The sequence below is a fragment of the Phocoena sinus genome, chromosome 1 (assembly GCF_008692025.1).
Source record: "Phocoena sinus isolate mPhoSin1 chromosome 1, mPhoSin1.pri, whole genome shotgun sequence".
In the NCBI taxonomy this organism is placed as follows: domain Eukaryota; kingdom Metazoa; phylum Chordata; class Mammalia; order Artiodactyla; family Phocoenidae; genus Phocoena; species Phocoena sinus.
In genome coordinates this window covers 119,887,151-119,912,777 of record NC_045763.1, presented here as the reverse complement: position 1 = coordinate 119,912,777, position 25,627 = coordinate 119,887,151, and the positions used below count along the sequence as shown (strand labels likewise).

The 25,627-nt window shown below is 41.7% G+C and overlaps 1 protein-coding gene across 3 annotated transcripts in view; it reads right to left on the bottom strand.

Annotated features, from left to right (window-relative positions):
• Nucleotides 1-10,040, bottom strand: part of DDR2 (discoidin domain receptor tyrosine kinase 2) — a 164,803-nt gene extending 154,763 nt beyond the window's left edge. Inside the window, exon 1 of one of the 3 annotated variants that reach the window (XM_032632706.1) lies at nucleotides 10,021-10,040. The gene's annotated coding sequence lies outside the window, so the exon portion shown is untranslated. Of the gene's footprint in view, nucleotides 1-9,502; nucleotides 9,670-10,020 lie in introns of those variants that run through there. The other 2 variants (XM_032632715.1, XM_032632725.1) reach the window with 2 other exon arrangements.
• Nucleotides 10,041-25,627: the final 15,587 nt, after the last annotated feature.

The following is a 25,627-nucleotide window of genomic DNA, read 5'->3' as shown; positions in this document are numbered from 1 at the left end:
GAGTTTTGAGAATTTGGGACTTTTTTTAGAGCAGTTTTCAGTTCACAGAAAAATTGAGCAGAAAGTAGAGAGTTCACATGTATCTCCACACGTACACTCACAACCTCCCCCAATATCAACATCCCTCACCGCAGCGGTACATGTGTTACAATTGATGAACTTACACTGACACATTATTATCACCCAACGTCCATAGTTTACTTGAGGGTTCACTCTTGGTATTATACATTCTATGGATTTGGAAAATTTTATGGCAGGTATCCACCACCAACAGAATAGTTTCATTGCCCTAAAAACCCGCTGGGCTCTGCCTATTCATCCCCACCTCCCCTGTAACCTCTTGCAACCACTAATCTTTTTACTGTCTCCATAGTTTAGCTTTTCCAGAATGTCATATAGTTAGAATCCTATAGTATGTAGCCTTTACAGATTGGCTTCTTTCACTTAGCAATGTGCATTTAAGGTTCCTTCTCGTCTTTTCATGACTTAATAGCTAATTTCTTTTTAGTGCTAAATAATACTCCATTGTCTGGATGTACCACAGTTTATTTATCCATTCACCTACTGAAGGACATCTTCGTTGCTTCCAGGTCTTGAAGTTATGAGTAAAACTGCTATAAACATCTGTACGTAGGTTTCTGTGGGAACGTAAGTTGTCAATTTGTTTGGGTAAATACCAAGAAGCACGATTTCTTGATCATGCATAAGAATATGTTGAGTTCTATAAAAAACTGCCAAACTATCTTTCGAAGTGGCTGTACAATTTTGCATTTCCACCAGCAATGAATGAGAGTTATTATTGCTCTATATCAGCACCAGCATTTGGTATAGTCAGTGTTCTGGATTTTGACCATTCTAACAGGTAGGTAGTAGTAATTCATTGTTGTTTTAATTTGAAATTCCCAAATGACATATAATGTTGAACATTGTTTCATGTTTACTTGCCACCTGTATATCTTCTTTGGTGAGCTGTCTGTTCAGATCTTTCGCCCGGTTTTTAATCAAGCTATTCATTTTCTTACTGTTGAATTTTAAGTGTTCCTTATATATTTTGGGTGACAGTCCTCTATCGGATGTGTCTTTTGCAAATATTTTCTCCCAGTCTATGGCTTGTAGTCTCATTGTCTTGATACTAGTTTTCACAGAGCAAAACTTTTTAATTTTAACATAGTCGACTTTATCAATTTTTTCTTTCAAGGATTGTGCGTTTGGTGTCGAAAAGTCATCACCATACCCAAGGCCACCTAGGCTTTCCCCTATGTTATCTTCTAGGAGTTTCCTGATTTTGCATTTTACATTTAGGCCCATGATCTATTTTGAGGTCATTCTTGTGAAGAATGTAAGGTCTGAGTCTAGATTTGGTTTTTTTTGCATGTGGATGTCCAGTTATTCCAGCACCATTTGGCGAAAAGACTATCTTTGCTCCATTGTATTGCCTTTGCTTCTTTGACAGAGATCAGTTGACTATATTTACGTAGATCTATTTCTGGGCTGTCTATTCTGTTCTGTTGATCTATTTATCTATTCTTTCAGCAATACCACACTGTCTTAATTACTGTAACTTTACAGTAGTCTTAAAATCAAGTAATTTCTGTCCTCTGACTTTGTTCTTCTCCTCCAATATTGTGTTGGCTATTCTGAGGCTTTTGCCTCTCCATATAAACCTTAGAATCAATTTGTCAGTATGCACAAAATAACTTGCAGAGATTTTGGGGGGGATTAGGATTTATTTTTAATTCCCTTTGATATTATTTTAACATTGTTATCTCAGTTTTAAAAATCTATATAGTGTACACATTCTAGAATTAGAACTACATCCGTCTGAGGAACGATTAGCTACTCTTGAGTGAATTTAACTCCCACTACTCTCTCCTCTAGATCAACTTGTTCCCCCGAATCTCAAGAGAGTACATCCTAAAGGACAAGCCCCAACAGCCTTTGTAACCTTCACCACTCGTCTAAGTTTTATATGCTTCTGGGAAGTTACAGTCCTGCAAGGCATGTTGTTGGTATAGCTCGCATGAGCACTTCCAAGGCAACCTTGCGCACAGTAAATTGTGCTGGATTAGCTATCTATGAAACGCGTTCAAAAGGGCATCCCCACCTACCATCTTCATAGGCACAGTGCTTTCCCCTTTACAAAGTTTCTGACACATTACCTTTTCTGAACATAAAAAAAGGATATAAAAGTACATGAGGGGGCTTCCCTGGTGGCGCAGTGGTTGAGAGTCCACCTGACGATGCAGGGGACGCGGGTTCATGCCCCGGTCCGGGAAGATCCCACATGCCGCAGAGCGGCTGGGCCTGTGAGCCATGGCCGCTGAGCCTGCGCGTCTGGAACCTGTGCTCCGCAACGGGAGAGGCCGCAATGGTGAGAGGCCCACGTACCGCAAAAAAATAAAAAAAGTACATGAGGGAAACAGATGAGGAAATTGAGGACCACTGAAGGTAAAAGACTTCTTTGAGGTAAAAAATCTAGAAAATGATGGTGCTGAGACCAAAACTTACTGCATATTCTCCTCACTACCTTTTGCACACAAGGTTCTATTCTTATAAACCCACACCACATAGCGCACAGCATTAACCTCTGACCAGTAGGTACAAGGGACTCCTCAAACATTTCTTTGGGGTCTCGCTAGGCACAAAACACAAGCCACAAGACAGTTGAATGAGTGAATCCATTATAGATAATGCCAATCTCCTGGAGAAGCCTAGCTGAACCCAGGAGTTTCAAAGTAAGTCTAAACACCATTTAAAACCCTTCTGCCTTTTCACTGCTCTTCCAGGCCTCAGTGATACTTGGGCTGGCTCAAACCTAACCTTTCTCGGTGCTTAGAGACCAAAGTGAGATTCCATTTAATAAGTATACAACTTGTCAAAGGCTGGGATCTCCATTGCTTGGAGAATTACAGAACTTGGAAACATCAAATAGTTCCATGCACAACAGGAAGGACAGAAAGCAAAAATAAGAAAGAAAATCAAAATAAGAAGAGAATTCTTTTCAGCCTGTCATAGCTGAATAACATAGGCTCAATCATAACAGGTCCAAATGCATGCAAATAAAATTTAAAGAGATGGAGAAAGTTTAGAGAGACCATCACTTTAGCCATTAGGTGATTGGTGTTTTGATGAATATCCCCGGGCAGGCACCTGGACATCTCAGTTCCTTTATTAAGCTATTGTTATTAGAAAATGTTAAGCAGAGTACCTTACACTAGGAAGCACTCAATAAATCCTTGCTAAATAGAATTAAGCCAAGTAAAATAAAATTGAATTGCCAAGGGATTCCAGAACAATCAGGGAGAGAAACAGGTTAGGAACTACTGAGAAATGTAGCCAGATGGGGAAAAGGGGCAGAGACTTGGGCATTAGGAGTAGGAGAAGAAAAAAATGGTGAACATAAGTCAAGACCAATTTTCCCCCAGTGGTCCCTCCAACTTGGAGGCCTTGGTGGGACGAGCTAGTTGCTGGATGACTTCTACAGAAGCACAAAACCTGTATTTCTCTTTTGTTAACTCATCTGTCCCTTTCCTGAATGCATTTCGCATTTAGTTACAACAGCAGTAGCAATTGTGACCCATACTGTTTTATACTGCCCTCTAAATCTTTCCACTGTAAGAGGATTATCTTGTCTAATATATAATATATAATATATAATATATAGTATCCCTTCTTCCCTACCTGCCCCAAACTGCCAACTCCTTTTTTTCTTCTGGTGTTGTACGGACCCCTAGCCAAGTAATCCACTCTTGTGTTTAGTTCCCCTGTAAAGACAGCATTATGCACAAGTGTGTTTTGAGCATTAAGAGAAAGGTTGGGTAAAAGTGAGGTGGGAATGGATGAGGGAGTGGAGGCAAGGAGATGAACGGACAGCTGTCTTTTCAAATCAAAGAGGGCAAATTTCCAACAGACCGCATCCATGATCAAACCAAGGTGTTCAAATGAAAGGGATCAATCCAAGATAACAATCTCAATGGTTCACACATGATAGGCTTTTAAACCACAAAGCATTGAAGATTCCACCAGAAAAAGTAAGAGAAGTGACACTGAGTGAGCATTCACTTACTCAGAGCATCTACTACGTATGAGGCTCTATGTTGGCCTCTTTGCATATCTAATGACACCTATTTCATATACCAAACCTATGAGATAAGAAAAATGAGACCTGGAGAGGTTCAAGATCTCGTCCAAGGTTACACAGCTAGTAAGTGGTGGCAAAGCCAGAATTTAAACCCATATCCTTTCCACTGCAAAAGTCCTTTGAGGAGCATTATTTGTAGAAGGGGATTTTGGTTGGGTGAACATCGCTGCCTGGAAGAATGTTTTTGGACTAAGGATATGGAAAAATAGCTGGGCTGGTTCTATGTGGCTGAACAAGCCAAAGCATCTGTGCCAAATTAATAATAAAAGCAATCATCATCAACTTCATTTATTAACTACATGCCAAATATTATGCTATGTACTCACAAGAGGTATCTGTAACACCTGTTAGATGGGAATTACGATCCTTATTTTACGGAGTAGGAAACTGAGAGAGTTGAAGCGGCTTGCCCGAGGTCACACAGCCAGTGAGTATAGAGCTGGGAGTGGAAATCAGGTCTGTCTGACTTCACATCAGAAAGAGGCTGAGGCCTGGGCAAGTGTCCAGGGAAAAGGCAGGTTGTGGACACCATGAGGTGGTCCTGACCAAGATCAAAGAAGCCAGCTAGAGGAGGGAGGCACTGACCGTTAAATTCTTTACAGGACAACAGGGATGGGGTTGTCCTATAAAGGGCGCCCTTACTCCCCACTGAGGAATGGCTGAGGCAACAAACTTGGAGATTTATCAGCAGAGGTTCAGGTTGGAATCACATGGGGAACACTTCAAAATACTGAAGTGTATTCACTTCAACCCCTACCCTCAGATACTCTAATTTAATTGATCCTTAAGGTCTACCCGAGCTTCCTAACGTAGTGGTGAGCAGCCCTCATTGTGGATGGTTGCTGACTTCAGAGAAGCTCTGGGAGGCCTGGGGATGTAGGACACATATCTGGACTGAGTAGTCAGTGTTAGGAGAGGGTCAACTCATACCTTGCGCGGCGTCAAACAGGGCAAGGGGCATAAAGAATCCAGCCTGTCTGAGTTGTGGGCAGGTCACCACCATCTATGTCAGCTGGCACGTGACATCAGCAGGTCTGTGGAGGTCCGTTTTCAGAGGGGCGTTAGCTTTCTGAATGCCCGTGAGATGTGTGTTTGAGTCATGTGTTTGAGGTGAGGGTGATGTAAAGTGCCCGAAAGTGGACCTTACAAAGAAACTTGGGAAGAAGTGCCTGAGAGTTAATTTTAAATGGTGTGACATTAATATAAGGGGGGGAACCTCTAATTTTTTAGTGTGTCTATTAAAAATGGAAAGGTCTGAACTAGATTTGTTGCATGCGATAGATAGTTCATATGACAAAGTGTGGGATGTGACTATATAAGAAGGGAAGAAAACAGTGAGTTAACAGAGAGGCGAGGGGAGAGTGAGGAGGTGATGAGACTCCTTTGGACGACACTCCCACTCTGTGCTTGGACATCGTCTAGGAAGAACTCACTTCTTTCCCCTACTAACACACTCACTGCCTGGAGCTAGTGCAGACCCCACAGGTTAAGGGCTCGGACCCACAAGACCGTCCCCGCAGCACAGACACCAATTACGAGTAGTAGGTCCCCAAGTTACCCACAACTTCTTTCCAACTTGGCTACAAATCAGAGGTTCTCATGACCCCTCCCCTACTCCCAGTCTTGGATTCAATCACTTGCTAGACCAGCTCACAAAACTCAGGGAAACACTTATGTGTACTAGTTTATTATATAATAAAGGATACAGATAAACAGCCAGCCAAAGAGATATGTAAAGTCTGGAAGGGTCCCCAGCATAGGATCTTCTGTCCCTGTGGAGTTGGGGTGCACTAGTTTCCCAACACATGGATGTGTTCACCAACCCAGAAGCTCCTCAGACTTGACACTTTGGGGATTTCCATCATGTAGGCATGATTAATCATCAGCTCTGTCTCCAGCCCTGCCTCCCTGCCTGGGAGGAAGAGGTGGGGCTGAAAATTCCTAGCTTCCAAGCATGGCTTGGTCTTTCTGGGGACAAAGCCCCCATTCAGGGGCCCACCCAAAATCACCTCATTAGAACAAAAGACACTCCTCTCACCCAGGAAATTCCAAGGGACTTAAGAGCTCTATGTCAGGAACGGGAGTCAGAGACCAAATATTAGAACAAAAGATGCTCGAGTGCTCTTATCACTTAGGAAACTACAAGGGTTTCAGGAGCTCTGTGCCAGGAGCCAGGGGAAGAGACCGATATATATTTTTTGCATATGTCACAGACATGGATACTGTTGGAGTCACAACCCATGTATTCTAAGTAAAAGAATCTGGAAACGCCTTCCCCACTTCCCTTACCTTTAGTGTTTATAAAGCAAACAGATCTTAAGCAGAAGCAGAGGCAGAGGCCTCCCCACCCCCTGCTGGGCCTCCAACCCCACCCCCAGGAGCAGCTGCATTCCTTCTGATGACAGGCACAGAGGAGGGAACATGAGGAAGGTCCAGGGTCAAGGATCTACCCTCAACTAGATATGAAGCTCCTCGAAAGCCATCTCCTTTGAGGAGAGACTTGTGGACTGATCTTAACTAAACCTTTCTCGTTCAGAGACCGCACAGACCCAGGCAAGGGAAGCTTGAACACCATTGTGTCCTTCAGCTTCCACTGAGCTTACTGGGTGAGGAAGCATGGCCAAGCCAGGCACCAGAGGAAAGTTTCAGATAGAAAACCTGGGAATAGGGCTTCCATGGTGGTGCAGTGGTTAAGAATCCGCCTGCCAATGCAGGAGACACGGGTTCGAGCCCTGGTCTGGGAGGATCCCACATGCTGTGGAGCAACTGGGCCCGTGAGCCACAACTACTGAGCCTGCGCATCTGGAGCCTGTGCTCCGCAACAAGAGAGGCCGTGATAGTGAGAGGCCCGCACACTGCAATGAAGAGTGGCCCCTGCTTGCCACAACTAGAGAAAGCCCTCGCACAGAAACGAAGACCCAACACAGCCAAAAATAAATAAATAAATAATTAATTAAAAGGAAATAAAAAAAGAAAACCTGGGAATATTCCCTGTGAGGAGGGACTGCTTCCACTCAAAAGAGATGGGCACTAAGACCAAGGCCACCCATTCCAGGGTTTCACACACAGCCCAATACAGCCACCCTCACGCCAGCATCAGCACCACCTGCTGGACCCAGCATGGCAGACGCTGCCTCACATTTTGTTCCAGTGTTCAGGGGTCACTGTCACAAGAACTGGTATGGGGAAGGCCTTCACAGCCTTCAGAACGCGTTCACATCCAATGTCTCTTAAAACAATAATACTGGGGACTTCCCTGGTGGCGCAGTGGTTAAGAATCCACCTGCCAATGCAGGGGACACGGGTTCAAGCCCTGGTCCAGGAAGATCCCACACGCCGGGGAGCAGCTAAGCCCGTGCTCCACGACTCCTGAGCCTGCGCTCTAGAGCCCATGAGCCACAACTACTGAGCCCACGTGCCACAACTACTGAAGCCCACATGCCTAGAGCCCATGCTCCACAACAAGAGAAGCCACTGCAACGAGAAGCCCATGCACCACAACAAAGAGTAGCCCCTACTTGCCGCAACTAGAGAAAGCCCACGCGCAGCAACAAAGACCCAACGCAGCCAATGAATAAATAAATAAATAAAATTCTTAAAAACAACAACAATAATACTGAAAGTATCGCTATTTTTACCATGTAATAAATACAGAGGCCTAGGTGCAGGAAGGTAAAGCAACTTTGCCAAATAATAAAAGGTAGAGCCAGAACTTGAACTTGGGTCTTTGGAATCTAAATCCCAGGCTCTTTGCAGAACAAATGTAAGTATATACCAAACACCCAGAATTAATGCAGAGAGCTGCCCACCCGCAGCCCCTTTCCGGTATCCAGATAAATACCCATCCAAGTGCGGAAGTGGCCTTCAAGAGAGGATCTGCACTGCTCCCCTAGCCTGACACCTTCACCTCCTAGTCACCAGTCACCGAGGGAAACGTGGAACTTGACTCGGAAAGTAGTCAAACGTGTGTGTGGAGTGGGGGAGGGCAGTGTTATTGCAGAGTGATTCAGAGCACAGAGTTTAGACTCAGACATGCATGAGTCTCAACCTTACTAGCTGTACTTCCTTAAGCAAAACATTCTTCTTCTCTAAGCTCTAATGCCCTTATTCATAAAATAGGAATAATGCCTCGGGAACTCTGAGGATTCAATCAAATTATGTATGTAGAGCTCTGAGCATGGAGCCTGGTGCAGAGCAAGCACTTAGCTTTTTTTATTTTACACACAGACACACAACTAAATATGACCATAGATACCACCTGCTGAAGAACCACCATTAGCATGCTCTCTTGCTGATAACTAACGTCCTTGTGGTGACTTGTTAATTAAACTGCCTCTATCACCTCAGTCTCGAGAGAAATGAACAGGGACATAGAGGTATGGAATGGAAAGAGCACTGATTAGCAGTAAAGAGAACTTGGATTTCATCTGCAACTTCACTACTAACGTGCTGTGTTGACCCTGAATGTGTCAACCCCCCTTCTGTCACTTCCACCGCCTGTGAAATGAGGAGGTCAGAAGAGATCTCTAAGGCTCTTCACAGACTCTGACTCTGTCGTTCCTCCAGGGAAAGGAGGCAGAAGGCAAGCAGTCAGCAAAATGGTGCTGAACCCCTCCTGGCTTGAACACTGCGAACTCCCGCCTCAAATGGCTGGCCTGAGAGTTTCAGCCACTTGGAAAAATTTTCTTTCCCCTTGGATGGGACTCTTGAACCTCAGCCAGGACTCAGAGGTCCCAACTGCAAACAGTCCCAAGTCATTCGGTAACAAAGGGAAAGGCACCCAGGCCAGCGAAATGGGGAAGATAAGGATCATCACCAACTGGAAAATGTCCCATCCACCCAGACCCCCAGCCACCCCAAACCTCAAGGTGAAGGCACCCGTCACCCGAAGTTGTCCTTCTCACAATTAAGTCAACGACTCCCCTGAAAAATCAAAAATACAAAAAGCTGTCCTCTCCCAAACTCAGGACCCTCAAACGCCGCTACTAAATGCCGAAAACCTAACCAGCCCTGCGATCGGCCTGTCTTGCCTGCCAACAGTTTCAACCCTGCGAACGTTGTTTATTGTATCTTGCAGCTGCGATGGATTTGTTTATTATGCTTCAGTCTTCTTTGGTTAGCAGTGCTTTATTCTTCTCTCCATAACATAAATCCAGCCCCCCCAAAACGTGAAATCTTGGATGTCTCGTGCCTAGGGTGCCCCATTCCCTTCCCTTCCTCGCCTGACTTGAAAATCCCTTCTGCCTCCTTTTAAAAACTTTTCCTGAGACACCAGGAGAAGGATATTTAGAGCTTTCGTTTTCGGAAAATAAAGAAAAAAAAAAAATGAAGGGAAAAAAAGCCCCAAAACACACAACTTACGTTCATCCAGGAGTGCACAGTTTGGGAAAGAAGAAAACAGAGCTATAATCCACTGCGTTCCCCCAACACAAAAAGAAGAATCTGTTGTGAAACGCTTCTTTTTCCACTTTGCCGGTGGAGGAGCCCGGTGGTAGGCATACATCCACAGGCTGATGCAAGATGCCTTTGAGAGAAACCTCACATTCTGAGGATTCCTGGGAAAGCGCCAGGGATCCCAGCATCCAATATACTGCACATTTGGTTTCAATTAGGAAGGGGGTTGGGGAGGGAAGAAGGAAAGTCACCAATCAGAGCTGTTTTCTGTTTAGAGACTATTTCTTTTGACCCAAGGGACCACGGGCAAAGCTATAATTTACAGCAAAACCCATTCATAGAAGAAAAAATATGTATAACCATAGGACAGACTTAAAGACACAGCTCCCTTCCGCCTTATCCCCACTGCATCCATCCCCAAGCCCTCCCCTTCTTCCATCTAAGACTTGGTCCCCACCCTGTGACCCCCACCTCATTTTTCTTACTTGAGCTGAAGCTATGAGCACAACTTAAGGTTTGGATTCTCTTCCAGTTGACGCTTCCAGGACAGTTGGGTCACACACATGGAGCTGATCTTTAGTGTTTTATCCATGAAAGCCCAGAGCTGAGCCCTTCCCCTAAAAGATTTGATTTAATCCTCCCTGCTCCGGAACTATCTCCCCCACCAAAAAAAAAAAAAAGTGGATAGTTTGAGAGTCTAGGATTCCTATTTTTTTCCACTCAATTCCCAGTTGGTTGCTCCCTCTGAGGGTCTGTGGCTGTCCTGAATCCATGCTGCTAAATGGAAACACAAGCGTTTGTGAGGACTTTCTAAATTATTTTGAAACGTTTTTCATTTTCCTCTTTTTTTTTTTTTTTTCCTATCCACGGCCATGAAGAGAGATCATGTGAAAGGGGAGTGTAAGTGACAGGGAGGAACCCTTCCTTGGCTCTTTAAAAACAGTAACTAATAATCCTTCCCATCCATCAAGGCTCCTGGCATTAACCCTTCCAAGCCTGGATCATTCTTTACCAAGCACAGGCTTGGTCTGCCCTGGAGGTCTTGATTCTCTGCGAGTACAGGAAATGCAGGGTAAGCAGAGACTTAAGTTCACAAGATCTGTGGAGAAAGGTAAATGGCAAAAGAGAGGTTAAGAAGACCTAACCGTGGCCTCCCTGGTGGCGCAGTGGTTGAGAGTCTGCCTGCCGATTCAGGGGACACGGGTTCATGCCCCGGTCCGGGAAGATCCCACACGCCGCGGAGCGGCTGGGCCCGTGAGCCATGGCCGCTGAGCCTGCGCGTCCGGAGCCTGTGCTCCGCAACGGGAGAGGCCACAGCAGTGAGAGGCCCGTGTACCACACACACAAAAAAAGACCTAACCCACCTCTGAGCGTTGGCCTCCTCGTAGAGAGACTTCCTGCCTCTGGGCTCTTAAGCTATCCCCAACTCTTCTCTGCTTGTACTTTGGTAGGCAATCTGGGATTGCATGCCCCCATGAGGAGCAAGAAGAGAGGTGTGACAAACAGGAAGAGGAGAGTGGAAAGAGATCATGGAAGGACGTCCCCATGGTAAGTTTGGAGCGATAGGTACTTCAGGCGAGGAGCAGGGAGGCAAGAAGACCTCCAACTGGGATGCCATGAGGAGACAAGCTGCCAGTGTTCAGTCCCTAAAAAAGCCCTTAAGCTCAGTCAGAAACTGGCCTTTCATATCTGTACTTTCCAGATAGAAGAGGACACAGAGAATCCGGAGAGTTCTTAGAGGGCAGCCACAGAGATGATTAAAGGTAGAAAACAAGACCTAAGAGGAAACACTAGAACTAGGGTTATTTTACAAAGAGAAGAAGCAGTGCAGAGATAAACCTATTAAGAAGACTTCAAATAACTTAGAAAGCCCAAAGTTAGCTGAGGGTGACCAACTCAGCTCAACTCAATAAATATATATTGAGCATTTATCAGGCACTTTACTTGGTGCTTGCCTGAACCAATTACAGACATCTTGTTATAGAAATAGTCCTAGAATCCTTCCAAATATCTAGCCCCGTAATTGCTTACCTATTTGGCATGACCATGAAGAATGCACTGATAGCCTGACCTATAATTTCACAGATTTGGTGAGACTATAAGTCAGATACGGAAAACAGTATAATAATTTCATAAAGCCAGAAGCTAACAAAGGACAGATAAAGTATGTATCCTCAAACACCAGTATTTAAGGTGGTTCTACTCTATAGTCAGAGTTGGTTGTTTTTCTGTGTATGTGTATAACTAGGAATCCAGCTTGAGCCAGTGATGCTGACTCCAAAACTCAGACACACTGGGGTCTGTCTGAGGAAGGATGGGTAGCCCTGTCAAGAGTCTATTGGTATGCAGACCAAGGAGACTTTTGGGAAGAACTCGCTCAGTGAAGAAAGAACCAAGGGACAAAAGCCAGGCACCAAGTGCAACCAAGCTGTGTCAAAAGTAAGGAGAAGCTCTAAGAAAAATACCATGTCTATAACTCAGGTTACTCTTAGGCAAATCTGGGGTCTACTCATGAACTCTAAGAAGAAGATGCTACCAAAAATAGAGTAAGGAAAAGCTGAAAGCAGCATTTTACTAAAATATTTGAGGGATACTGAAAGCATCAGAAGGGATCATCAGATTTGAGTCTACAGATCTGGCTGGGGGAGAGGGGTATGCTCCTTCAGATATGACAACAGCCACTGCTGCACGAAGCCACAGCTGAAAAGAAAGACAATGGCAAATGCCACTTCAAAGTTGAAAGCAGTGATTCACAGAATACACAGAAAACATTTCCTGGAGATTCTCATAATTATTTGACAGAGTTTTGAGTAAGGCTGGAATTCTTAAAGTTGTGGGAACAGATGTGGAGAAATATGATTTTGTTACTCTTTTGTGAACAGATTTTGCCCCCTGGACTGGCTTGGGAAACATGAGTCATTGCAATCAGAATTATTTATGTTCCATGGGAGGTAACATATCCTAGTTATGAGGACTGTTTCACACTAGAAACGAATTACTGACAAACAGAATTCCATTACCTGGACTTCACTAAAAAATAAGATAGATCTATCTGGAATGGTCAGGATGCAGGATTAACTAGAAGAAATGTGCAAGATTACTTTTCAAGATCTTTTCTAGTCTACAAACCAAGGTTCAAGTGTTTACACTAAATACAAGTGTTAAGAGCTGAAATAACTATAGTATTTCTGTCTCCAAATTCACAAGGGTTCGATACATTTGTGGTGCCATAGGAAGTCAAATAAAGGATGGAAATAAAAGGAATGTAACTAACTCAGTTTAAGAAATACACACACACACACACACACACACACACACACAAATCTTAAGAGGCTATATGGGTATTCACAGAAACCAAACCCAGTTGGTACATTTAAGCTTCACAAGGAATTAAAATCAGAAATTAGCCACCAGTAACCTAATGCCTAATTAATTGTCTTCTCTTTTCTCTTTCTTTTCCTTCTCTTTCTCCTCCTTCTTCTTTTCTCCCTCTCCTCCCTCTTCTTCCCTCCCTCCCTATATCTCTCTGCCTCATTCATTCATTCATTTCCCATCTCTCTCTCCTTATCTCTACACATCTTGCTTTAACCTATTCTTTTTCAGCAGACCAGACTTTTCTACTTCTTTTCACACATTATTAAAGGTGGTTACCCTAAAATGATGTCTTATCTCTCAAATATATATATATCTCCTCACTTCAAATGAATGAGAAAGAATGACTAGTTTTTTGAAGCCCAGTTCTGGAATCCTGAGATGAAGAATTTGATTGGTCAGGTGTGTTTCATGTATTCATCCTCTATCTCTAAACTGTGAGGGCAATGGGTCATGTAATATGAAAATTGCCCCATCACGTTCACAGGTGGGTCAATTCTCAGAAAAGGGGTGTCATACATTGAAAGATAAGCCAGTATATCTGGACAAAACCATAATTCAAAAAGACACATGCACCCCAATGTTCATTGCAGCACTATTTACAATAGCCAGGACATGGAAACAACCTAAATGTCCATCAACAGATGAATGGATAAAGATGTGGTACATATATACAATGGAATACTACTCAGCCATAAAAAGAAATGAAATAATACCATTTGCTTCAACATGGATGCAACTAGAGATTATCATACTAAGTTAAGTCAGAAAGAGAAAGGCAAATGCCATATGATATCACGTACATGTGGAATCTAAAATATGACACAAATGAATTTATCTACGAAACAGAAACAGACTCACAGACATAGAGCACAGATCTGTGGTTGCCAAGGGGGAGGGGGTGGGGGTGGAAGAGAAAAGGACTGGGAGTTTGGGGTTAGTAGATGCAAACTATTACATATAAAATGGGTAAACAATAAGGTCCTACTGTATAGCACAGAGAACTATATTCAATACCCTGTGATAAACCATAATGGAAAATAATATATAAAAAAGAATGTATATATGTGTATAACTAAGTCACTTTGCTGTACAGCAGAAATTAACACAACATTGTAAATCAATTATACTTCAATAAAAATTAAATTTAAGAAAAAAGAAAGACAAGCCAAAAGTATCTGCTACATCAATAATTAACAAAGCCTGACAATCCCTGGATTTTAAAGAAATTATACCTCACCAAACAAAACAAGAGAACAAAGAATACAGCGAAGTCATATTGTGTACATATTTAACTTAAGTACCAATTTTAGAACCTAATCCTTAAAATAAGATGTCTTTTTATTGGTTAATCTGTCCATAACAGATAAATCCATTGACATGTATTAAGTCAGAAAGGCTTAATTTTTGAAGAAATCAATACAGAGGAAAACTTGTAGGCAATAGAAATACTTTGATTTTCTTAAAAGCAGAGTGGTCTTAATGTCCAGATAGCTGCATATAGACTTTCATTTGGTTTCTTCCTGAGTTTAGCTCATGATTCAAGAATCTTAGTGTGCTTAATAGTTATCCTATGGAGTTGTATCCACAAAAGCATGAATACTGCATTTATAAGTGATTTGAAGTTCTCAAAGATAATCTTAACCCTAAGAGATCTTTCCCTCAAGGGGCTGGGTCTTAACGCTACATACTACTCGATGCTATTCTTCTGATGGACTTTAGTGGAAGATGATCCACGTCCAAACCCCTTGTGATCAGAGTCACCTTGAACAAGTCATTGACTTTCCCATCTATAAAATGAAGGATGATATGAATGTACAACTCACAGGGTTGTGAGAGTAAAATTAGATCAGAAAAGAATAACTTGCTGAGTACTTACTGTATGCAGGCATTCCTCTAGGAATGTTACATTTATCATTTCATTTCTCAAAAGAACTTTATGGGGTACGTACTATTATTTCCCCAATGTCCATATGTGGAAATTAATGCACAAAAATCCTAACTTGCCCAGGATCATACCTGGTGAGCTAGACCACATGTATGTATATATGTACTTAGTTGATAGTAAAGTGTGTTTATGGGTGAACAGGAAAGATGTACAGTGCGTGGGAAAGAGTCAATTCTTAGCTATTCAGGCATTGAAGTCTGGTAATCCATGTGGAGAATCATCTACATTATTTTCCATTCCATTCTTTCTCCCCTGAAGCCCATCTTTGTGTCACTGCTTCTTAGCACTTCCACCAGAGAAAGAAATGAGAATTTTTTTTTTTTTTTTTTTGCGGTACGCGGGCCTCTCAGTGTTGTGGCCTCTCCCGTTGCGGGGCACAGGCTCCGGACGCGCTGGCTCAGCGGCCATGGCTCACGGGCCCAGCTGCTCCGCGGCATGTGGGATCTTCCCGGACCGGGGCACGAACCCGTGTCCCCTGCATCGGCAGGCAGACTCTCAACAACTGCGCCACCAGGGAAGCCCGAGAAATTTTTTAAAAATTAAAATCATTCTGTCTGTGACTCTTCCATGGACGAGCTGAAAAGTCAAGTAAAGAGGAAGCTGAGGTTAATGGCCAAAATAACGTTCTTATTCACTTGTGTTTTTAACAATGCCACATATAATATTTCACAGTTTAAAGGAGTGCTTTCACAGACATGACTTCATCTGATCCTCAGACAGCCCCAATATGTACTCAGTGCAGATATTTGACAAATAAGGAAAATGAAGCTCAGGGAAGTAGTAACTTACTTGAAGTTGTTGCTGGTAAATGGCAGAATCTGAGTTTGAATCCATTTCATCTGCTTCACAGTTCTCTTTCTGCCCATTTAGCATCAACAAAAAACCTGAGAGCCTCTAGCCTCTTGATTTACACCCAGTTCTAGTTAACTAGGTTATCTGTTTTCCCTGTTTTACTGTTCTTCCATTTCCTTTTTCACTGTGGAGAAAGAATAACAAAACCCTTACCTCGGTAGAAATTCTGAGATGAGGGGTGAGAAAATAGACATGGAGAACTCAGAAGTGTAGCTTAGCCTTAGATTTCCTAAGGAGAGTGAGGGCTACAAAAAGAGTTTTTAAAACAATGCATTTCACAGCCTCATCCTAGGAATGTAACCCTTCTCCGGGCTAAAGTCTGTAAACCTAAACTGTCCTTGTCAGATAAGAAAGTAACCTACTTTTAATATCTCCAAGGGAAGAGGATCTCTCAACAGCCTTCGTGTTTATCAACACTCAGTGTCAAAAGTTCTGCTTTTTATCTACCCCGAATCTCCCCTGCTACCATGTTACCTCCTCCTTGTCTGCACTCAGTGAAAACAACCCTCAGCTAAATTATTTCCCAGCTCCTTATACATACATATTTCAGAGCAGAGTGGAGTTTGAGCAGCAGTATTATTTTTCCATGCTCAGGCCCAGTTTGGAGCAATCATCTTATACATAACGATAACCCTCCTTATGAAATTTGAAGACCCTCGGCTGCCTCTCATCCAGGCTGGGGTTTTTCCGGCGTCTGGAAGAGGAACAACATAATCCCCACTGACTGTCCTGTTAGGGATCCAAGAAACTTGGAAAAATCAAAGGACTTTTAGTTATTTGAGTCTTGCTTTTAGGGATTCATCCTCCTTTCCTCATGTATCTATGGAGGGCACTGAGAAGCTGGAGAGATTAATATCTCTGAGTTCTTGTGGGGGGTGGGGGGAAGGCTCTACAGAATTATCAAATATTATTTTATCCTCTAAAATATCTCACGTTAGAGACTTTGTTTGCTTAACGCCGTATCATTCATCTCTCAATGCATAACTCCATCCCATTGCCCTGAGTTACACCGTAAACACCACCTTTCTGTTTCTAACACACAACATATTTCAAAGCGGAAAGGAATTTATAGGCCAATGTTATTTTTCCATGTACAATTCCAGTTTGGAATGTCCAGCAGCACTCAAATTGCCTTTCAAGATAAAGACCAGATTCTGATTCCATGTAATCCTTGTGTGCTTCTGGGAAAGCTCAGATGTTAGTCTTATGGATGGAATCCACGTTCTCCAGGGCCCTTCAACATCCCAGAGAGGAACCATTTACACCAAGCCAGGCTCCATCAGAATTCTCCAGTGGCCTTTTGACAGAGCTCTCACAACTAGCAAGACAAGTTTCAGATGTAAAACCCGTGCGACACAAAGCAAGGGCAAGTTCTTCTACGCTGACCCCAGTTCAGCGTAAGCTGGAAGGAGCCTCCGAGCTCAACAAGCCTCGCGCTCTAGTTTTACAGCTGAGTCCCAGCACAGTTAAGTGGCTTTTCTGAGGTCACACAAAACAGGAGGAGAAAGCACAGCATAGAACTCACATCTCTTGAGTCCCTATTCATTACTCTTTCCAAAGCATCGTGCAATTGCACAGAATACTCTTTTACTTTAAACAGTTAAAATATTTAAGGCCAACAAAATAAATAGGAAAAAATAGGTAAAGCATCTATAGACCAAGTGAAGGCCAGGGGAGTGGCCAGATGGGAATGGAGTCTGGAGAAGATCACCTCATGAGACGTCAGCAGTCTCTGAGAACACAGATGAAGTCCTACAATCTCTTGTTCTTTGCTTTGCCCATGGGCAGCCCCAGTTTCTTCAACAGGATGAAGGTTAGATAGAGGTAGAATTATCTTGTCATGAGAAATCTAAATACACTTGAGAGAGATGTGGCAGAGGTGAATGGAGAGATGGATCCTAAGTCTGCATCCCTTCCACTCCCTACAGTGAAGGCCCCTGGATCCTCACCTGCAGACTCAGTTGCACCCCCCTCTCCCCCAACCTTGTTAGAATCACTCTGAGCCTGATATAGGAGGACCTGTGCAGTCATAGCTGGTCTGTCTTTGATTAAAGACCTACATCTTGTCATGGCCCTGATTCCAAGTTTTATCAACATTCCTGAGGCCAAGGATAGTAAATATTTGTAGGTCTGTTCAATCCACAGTGACCTCAGTACTGCCCTCTCTCCTACAGGGGTGGACTACCAAAATCTATGCTTGTATTACATAACCTCCACTTCCTTGGCCATAATTGAAGGGATCAGGAATATACAAGCTATTTTCTGAATAGTGTGTGACCCAAGCTAGTGATCCAAGCTGTTTTTTGAATTATATTTCATAAAATGCAAGAAATCATTCCATAAAATTTGAAAATGCATCAAGGGATTGCAACTCCAGTCTGAACTAGTTTCTTAGAAAGAGAAGATCTTGACTCTGAAACCCTAGGTGGTAATAGTCTCTGCATCACATGGACCACGGAAGCAGAGAAAGCTGGTCTACAGGGAGAAAAGAATGAAGTCAATGTACAGAAAACGAAAAGGCAACTGAGAATCCTGGCAGTTTTCTAGTTCCCAGTCCCAAGCTCCTTCCAAGGTCAGGATGCATTTCCTGCTCTTGGATCCCATAAGACACTCTGTATCCTTATAATACATTCACATGTGTTGCTCAAACTGCATCAAGTGGGCTTCTTTAACTTGAAATCACACTCCTTTTAGGTCTCTGCACAGGCATCTCTTCTGGTAAATTAACACCTCAACAAGAATAGAAGGTGGGTATCCTTATTCCAATTATAACTGACAAGAAAACCCACTCAGAGTCTCACCTAGGCATTCCCAGTAACTTTTTGGCTACCTGTTGACCAACTACTTGTATGCCTGGATTCTTGAGTAATATCTCCCTCTTGAGTTCTGTGCTCTGAGTTCTTCTCCTGTATCAGTCAGGAAAACCCACCATACTAGCTATTTCAACAGAAGGGATCTTACATAAGGAATTGGCCACAAAGGTGTGGGAGGGCCGACCAATCAGAAATAATAACTGCAGAAAGCAGCCACCACCCTAACACTGGGAGAATAAAAGGGGTTTGGGCTATGAGAACTTAGGAGCTGGAAGGAGGGGGCACCACGTAACTAGAGCTCACATATCTAAGATGGTTCATAATCTGGTTTCTTATGGTACCATTGTTATGACATGTTGAAGCTGGTTATGGGAGTGTGGAAAGAAGCTAGAACCTGGACCAAACTGCCCTGATGGCATGAAATGCTACTGCTGGAGCTAAGGGCCACTACTGGAGTAACAACTCTGATACCAAGAAACAGGAAATGACTCTCTTCTCTTCTCTCCTCCTCCCAGCTTTCACTCATCTCCTGCCTCTTACTGGCAGAATCTAAAAGGAGGTCTGTTGGTAAAGCAATCTCTGAGACCCCGTTCCAGTGTCACAGAACAGAACACAGAAGGATGGATTTAAAGCTGAGAGACAACAGGCAAAATCACCACGACTTGGACACACTCTCCACCCATTACCAATGTCTTGTCCAGATTGCCACCCACGTGTGCCCTCCTTACTTAGATGCCAGTCTTTGCTGTGCCACCTGAACCTTCTTTCAATGGCTGTACCTGGTTTAGTGTGCCAGGCACCATTCCTCTCCACAGAATGTTTCTAATCCTAAACCATGGCCTTTCTAAGGCAGCTCCAACTTGCTTCAACTATTCCTATATGCCAGTATGCCTCCTTAGATCAGATAACCAGCCCCAGGGCCTTTGCACTTGCTATTCCCTTTACATGGAATAATCTTCCCCACCTAGTCACCTGGATTTCTCCCTAACTTCCTACAGGACTTTACTCAAATGCCACTTTTCAGTGAAATCTGACCACCATTTCTAATATTTTACCCTAATACTTTCTATCTGCCATTTCTTTTTTTTTTCATTTTAGAACTGATTAACACACTATATACTTCTTCATATCCCCTAGAATGTAAACACTATTTATTTTGTTTACTACCATATTCCCAAATGTCTATAATTGTTCTCGGCATATAGTAGGAACTCATAAATATTTATTGAATGTTGAATGACTTAATTAAGTAATGCCCACAGTAAGAACTGAGAGAGCTGGAAATGTGTGTGTTCTAAACAAAAAAGACAGAAAGAAAACAGAGAGAATATCTTTTGCCCATCCTAGAAGTCACCTCTAGGAGTCACCTGGAGAGAGATAAACACCAAAGCTCCTAGAGCCTTCAGGGCCATTCTGGAATGAGGACTAAAATGAACAAGGTAGGGGTCAAGAGTACCCAGCTCTTGGGCATATATCCAGACAAATTATAATTCAAACAGATACATACACCCCTATGTTCATAGCAGCACTATTCACAATAGACAAGACATGGAAACAACCTAAATGTCCTTCAACAGAGGAATGGATAAAGAAGATGTGGCACATATATACAATGGAATATACCTAGCCATAAAAAAAGAATGAAATAATGCCATTTGTAGCAACATGGATGGACATAGAGACTATCATACAAAGTGAACTGAGTCAGAAAGAGAAGCACAAATATCATATGATATCACTTACATGTGGAATCTAAAATATGACACAAATGAACTTATCTATGAAAGAGAAACAGACTCACAGGCATAAAGAACAGATCTGTGGTTGCCAAGGGGAAGGGGAGTGGGGAGGGATGGATTGGGAGTTTGGGATTAGCAGATGCAGCCTATTATATATAGAATGGACAACAGAGTCCTACTGTATAGCACAGGGAACTATATTCAATATCCTGTGATAAACCATCATGGAAAAGAATATGAAAAAGAATGTATATACATGTATAACTGAATCACTTTGCTGACAGCGGAAATTAATGCAACATTGTAAATCAACTATACTTCAACAAAATAAAATTTTTAAAAAAGGGTACCCAGCTCTATCGGCAGCTCTTACTCCAATAAGCCAAATGAGCTGGTGCAGCCTGAGGTATCTAAACCTCATAGGGGAGAAAGATAATCTGTTAAAAGATAAAGATGAAGCAGGGGCATGTATGTGGCAGTATGGGAGCAGTGGGACATCAGGATGTGGATGAGATGGAGACTTTGGGGCTTGGCAGTCTTTCCATCCCTTCAGAAAATCCCAGTACAGGTCCAGGCTAGCTATGAGCTTTGTTCCTTATCCTCAAAACAAGTTATGCTTGCATAAGTGGAGAGAATAGGATTTTCTCACTCAGGAATGAAGAATTCCAGGCATCACTCACTCTGCTTTGTCTCCATCACTGGAGGATGAGTCACAATGACTTGAAGAAAAACATGGTGCTAGTGGAGCCTGAAATCCCCGCAGTTCTTAGGAAATGCACTCCTTATGAGACTCATAGAGATGGGGGAACCCAAACTAGGGGCCAGCCCGATCCTGATACTTCCTTAAAGGGGCTATCCCTGAACCCTTGTTCTCATTTCTCTGCCTCCCAAAATTTCACATTTCTCCCTCACCTGCCCATGCATTCTAACCAGGGAGGAATAAAAGCTTACGGCTATGTATCAATGGTCCCCTCATTTCACCAGCAGCCGGAAAAATCCAAAACAGTAGAGGAAACAGAGCAGTAAGGAGCAGGGGCTCTAGAGTGAGAATTACAGAGCTCATTTTTAACAGCTTTATTGAAGCATAATTGACAAAAAATAATTTAAGGTTTACATGTGAGGCTTTGATTTACATATACATTGTCAAATGATTACCACAATCAAGCTAATTAACATTTACATCATCTCACAGTTACCTTTGTGTGTGTGTGTGTGTGTGTGTGTGTGTGTGTGTGTGTGTGTGATGGAAATACTTAAGGTCTACTCTCTCAGCAAATTTCAGGTATACAATACAGAATTATTAACTATAGTCACCATCCTATATATTAGATTCCCAGAGCTCATTTATCCTATATAACTGAAACTTTATACCCTTTGACCATCTTGTTTGTCCCACCATCCAGTCCCTGGAAAATACCATTCTGCTCTGTGCTTCTATGAGTTCAACTTTTTTAGAGTCCACATATAAGTGAGATCATGCAGTATTTGTGTTTCTTTGTCTGGTTTATTTTACTTAGTATAATGTCCTCCAGGTTCATCCATGTTGTCACAAATAGCAGGATTTCCTTCTTAAATGCTGAATAATATCCCATGGTGTGTGTGTATCCCATTTTCTTTGTTCATTCATCAGTCAGTGGACACTTAGGTTGTTTCCATATTGCATTTCCTTTGGATATATAGCCAGAGGTGGGACTGCTGGATCATATGGTACTTCTATTTTTAATTTTTTGATGAACCTACATGCTGTTTTCCATTATAGCTGTATCAATTTACATTCCCATCAACAGTATTCAAGGGTTTCCTTTTCTCCACATCCTGGGCAACACTTGTCATCTCTTGACTTCTTGATAAAAGCCATCCTAACAGGTATGAGTGGACATCTCACTGTGGTTTTGATTTGAATTTCCCTGATGATTAGTGATGTTAAGCACTGTTTAATATAACTATTGGCCATTAATATATCTTCTTTTGAGAAATGTCTGTTCAGATCCTTTGCCCATTTTTAAATCACATTATTTGGTTTTGGGCTATTGAGGTATTTGAGTTTCCTATACATATTGGAAATTAATTACATATCAGATGTATGGTTTGCAAATATTTTCTCACATTTCATAGGTTGTCTCTTCATTCTGTTGTTTCCTTTGCTGTGCAGAAGGTTTTTAGTGTGATGCAATCAGACTTGTCTATTTTTGCTTTTGTTACCTGTGTTTTGGGGATCATATCCGAAAAATCCTCATCCATACCAATATCAAATAGCTTTTCCCCTATGTTTTCTCCTACTAGTTTTACAGTATCAAGTCTTACGTTTAAGTCTTTAATCTATTTTGAGTTGATTTTTATATATGGTATTAAGATGGGGATCTAGTTTCATTCTTTTGCATGTGGCTGTCCAGTTTTCCCAGCACCATTTATTGAAGAGACTATACTTCCCCCACTGTATATTCTTGGCACCTTTGTCTAAAATCAATTGACCATATATGCATGTGTTTATTTCTGGGCTCTCTAGTCTCTTCCATTGGTCTATGTATCTGTCCTTTTGCCAATATCATACTGTTTTGATTACTATAGCTTCGTAATATAGTTTGAAATCAGGAAGTGTGATGCCTCCAGCTTTGTTCTTTTTGCTTAAGATTGCTTTGACTATTCAGGATCTTTTGTGACTCCATATAAATTTTAGAATTGTTTTTCCTATTTCTATGAAAAATGCTATTGGAATTTTGACATGGATTGCATTGAACCTGTAGACTGATTTGGGTAGTATGGACATTTTAAAATATTAATTATTCCACTTCATGAGCACAGAGTATCTTTCCATTTATTTGTGTCTTTTCAATTTCTTTCATCAATGTTTTGTAGTTTTCAGTATGCAGATTTTTCACTTCCTCAGTTAAATACATTTCTAAGTATTCTATTCTATTACTCTGTTTTAAATGGGATTCTTTTCTTTTCTTTCTTTCTTTCCTTCTTTCTTTCTTTCTTTCTTTTTTCTTTCTTTCTTTCTTTCCATACAACGTGGCTTGTGGTATCTTAGTTCCCCAATCAGGGATTGAACCCAGGCCCCCACAGTGAAAGCACCAAGTCCTAACCACTGGACCACCAGGGAAGTCCCTAGGATTGTTTTCTTAGTTTCTTTCTTGGATATTTCATTGATAGTGTATAGAAACACAAACAATTTTTGTATGTTGATTGTGTATCTTGCAAATTTACTGAATTCAGTTATTAGTTCTAACAGTTTTTGGTAGTCTTTGGAGTTTTCTACATATAGGATCATGTCATCTGCAAACAGACGATTTTACTTCTTCCTTTCCAATTTGGATGCCTCATTTCTTTTTCTTGCCTAATTTCTCTGGCTAGGACTTCCAGCACTATACTGAATAAAAGTGGCAAGAATGAGCATTCTTATCTTGCTCCTGATTTTAGAGGTAGAGCTTTCAGCTTTTCACTGTTGAATATGATATTAGCTGTAGGCTTGTCTTAATGACGTGTATTATGTTGAGATACATACCTTCTATACCTAAGGTTTTGAGAGGTTTTATCATGAAAGGATGTTGAATTTTGCAAAAGCTTTTCTGCACCTTTGAGGCGATCATATGATTTTAAATTTCACTCTGTTAATGTGGTGTATCACATTTACTGATTTGCAGATGGTGAACCAGCCCTGCATCCCAGGGATAAATCCCACTTGATCATGCTAATGTACTATTGAACTTGGTTTGCTAGTATTTTATTGAGGATTTTTGTGTCTATGTTCTTCAGGGATATTGTCATGTAATTTTCTCTTCCTGTAGTGTCCTTGTTTGGCTTTGGTATGAGGGTAATGCTGGCTTCATAAAATGAGTTCGGAAGTGAACCCTCCTTTTCTATTTTTTTGGAAGTTTGAGAAGTGTTGGTGTTAATTCTCCTTTAAATGTATGGTAGAATTCACCAGTGAAGTCACCTGGTCCTGGGTTTTTCTTTGTTGGGTTTTTGATTACTGATTCAATCACCTTACTCATTATTGGTCTGTTAAAATTTTCTGTTTCTTCTAGGTTATCCAATTCATTAGCATACAATTGTTCCTAGTAGACTCTGTATTTCTGTGGTATTAGTTGTAATGTATCCTCTTTCTTTTACTATCTTATTAGAGTCTTTTCTTAGTCTAGCTAAAGGATTGTCAACTTTGTTTATCTTTTCAAGAAACGAAACAAACTTTCTGCTGAGAAATCGGCTGTTAGTCTTATGGGACCCCTTTCTATGTGATGAGTTGTTTTTCTCTTGCTGCTTTCAAAATTCTCTCTTTGTCTTTGACTTTTGAAAATTTGATTATAATATGTCTCAGTGAAAATCTCTTGAAGTCCAGTCTATTTGGGGTTCTTTGGGCATCATGAATCTGGATGTTCATTTCCCTCTGCAGATTTGGAAAGTTTTCTGATATTATTTCTTTAAATACACTTTCTGCCACTTCCTTATTCTCTGCCTTCTGGGACTCCCAGAATGCATATACTAGTTCTTTTCCTTTTGTCTCATAGGTCATGTAGGCATTCTTCCCTCCTTTTTATTATTTTTATTCCTCTAATTGGATCATTTCAAATTACTTGTCTTCTCATGAAGAACCTAGGGGTAAAACAGGAATAAAGGCACAGACCTACTAGAGAACAGATTTGAGGATATGGGGAGGGGGAAGCGTGAGCTGTGACAGGGCGAGAGAGAGTCATGGACATATATACACTACCAAACGTAAGGTAGATAGCTAGTGGGAAGCAGCCGCATAGCACAGGGAGATCAGCTCGGTGCTTTGTGACCGCCTGGAGGGGTGGGATAGGGAGGGTGGGAGGGACGGAGACGCAAGAGGGAAGAGATATGGAAACATATGTATATGTATAACTGATTCACTTTGTTATACAGCAGAAACACACACACCATTGTAAAGCAATTATACTCCAATAAAGATGTAAAAAAAAATTACTTGTCTTTGAGTTTGCTGATTCTTTCCTCTGCATGATCAAGTTTGTTAATGAAGTTCTCTATTGAATTTTTTGGTTCAGTCATTGTATTATTCAGCTCTAGGATTTCTTTTTGGTCTTTTTAACAGTTTCTATTTCTTTGCTAAACTTCTTATTTTGTCTGTGTATTGTTTTCCTAATTTTGTTCACTTGTCCGTGTTCTCCTGTAGCTCATTAGGGATTTTAAGATGATTATTTTGAATTCTTTGTTAGGAGTTCATGGCTCTCCATTTCTTTAGGGTTGGTTACTTGAGCTTTATTTGTTTCCTTTGATGGTGTTATGTTTGTTTGCCTCATTCTTCATGATCCATGTAGTGTTGCATTGGTGTCTATGCATAAGAGCAGACACCTCCTCCAGTCTTTACAGACTGGTTTTGAAAAACCTT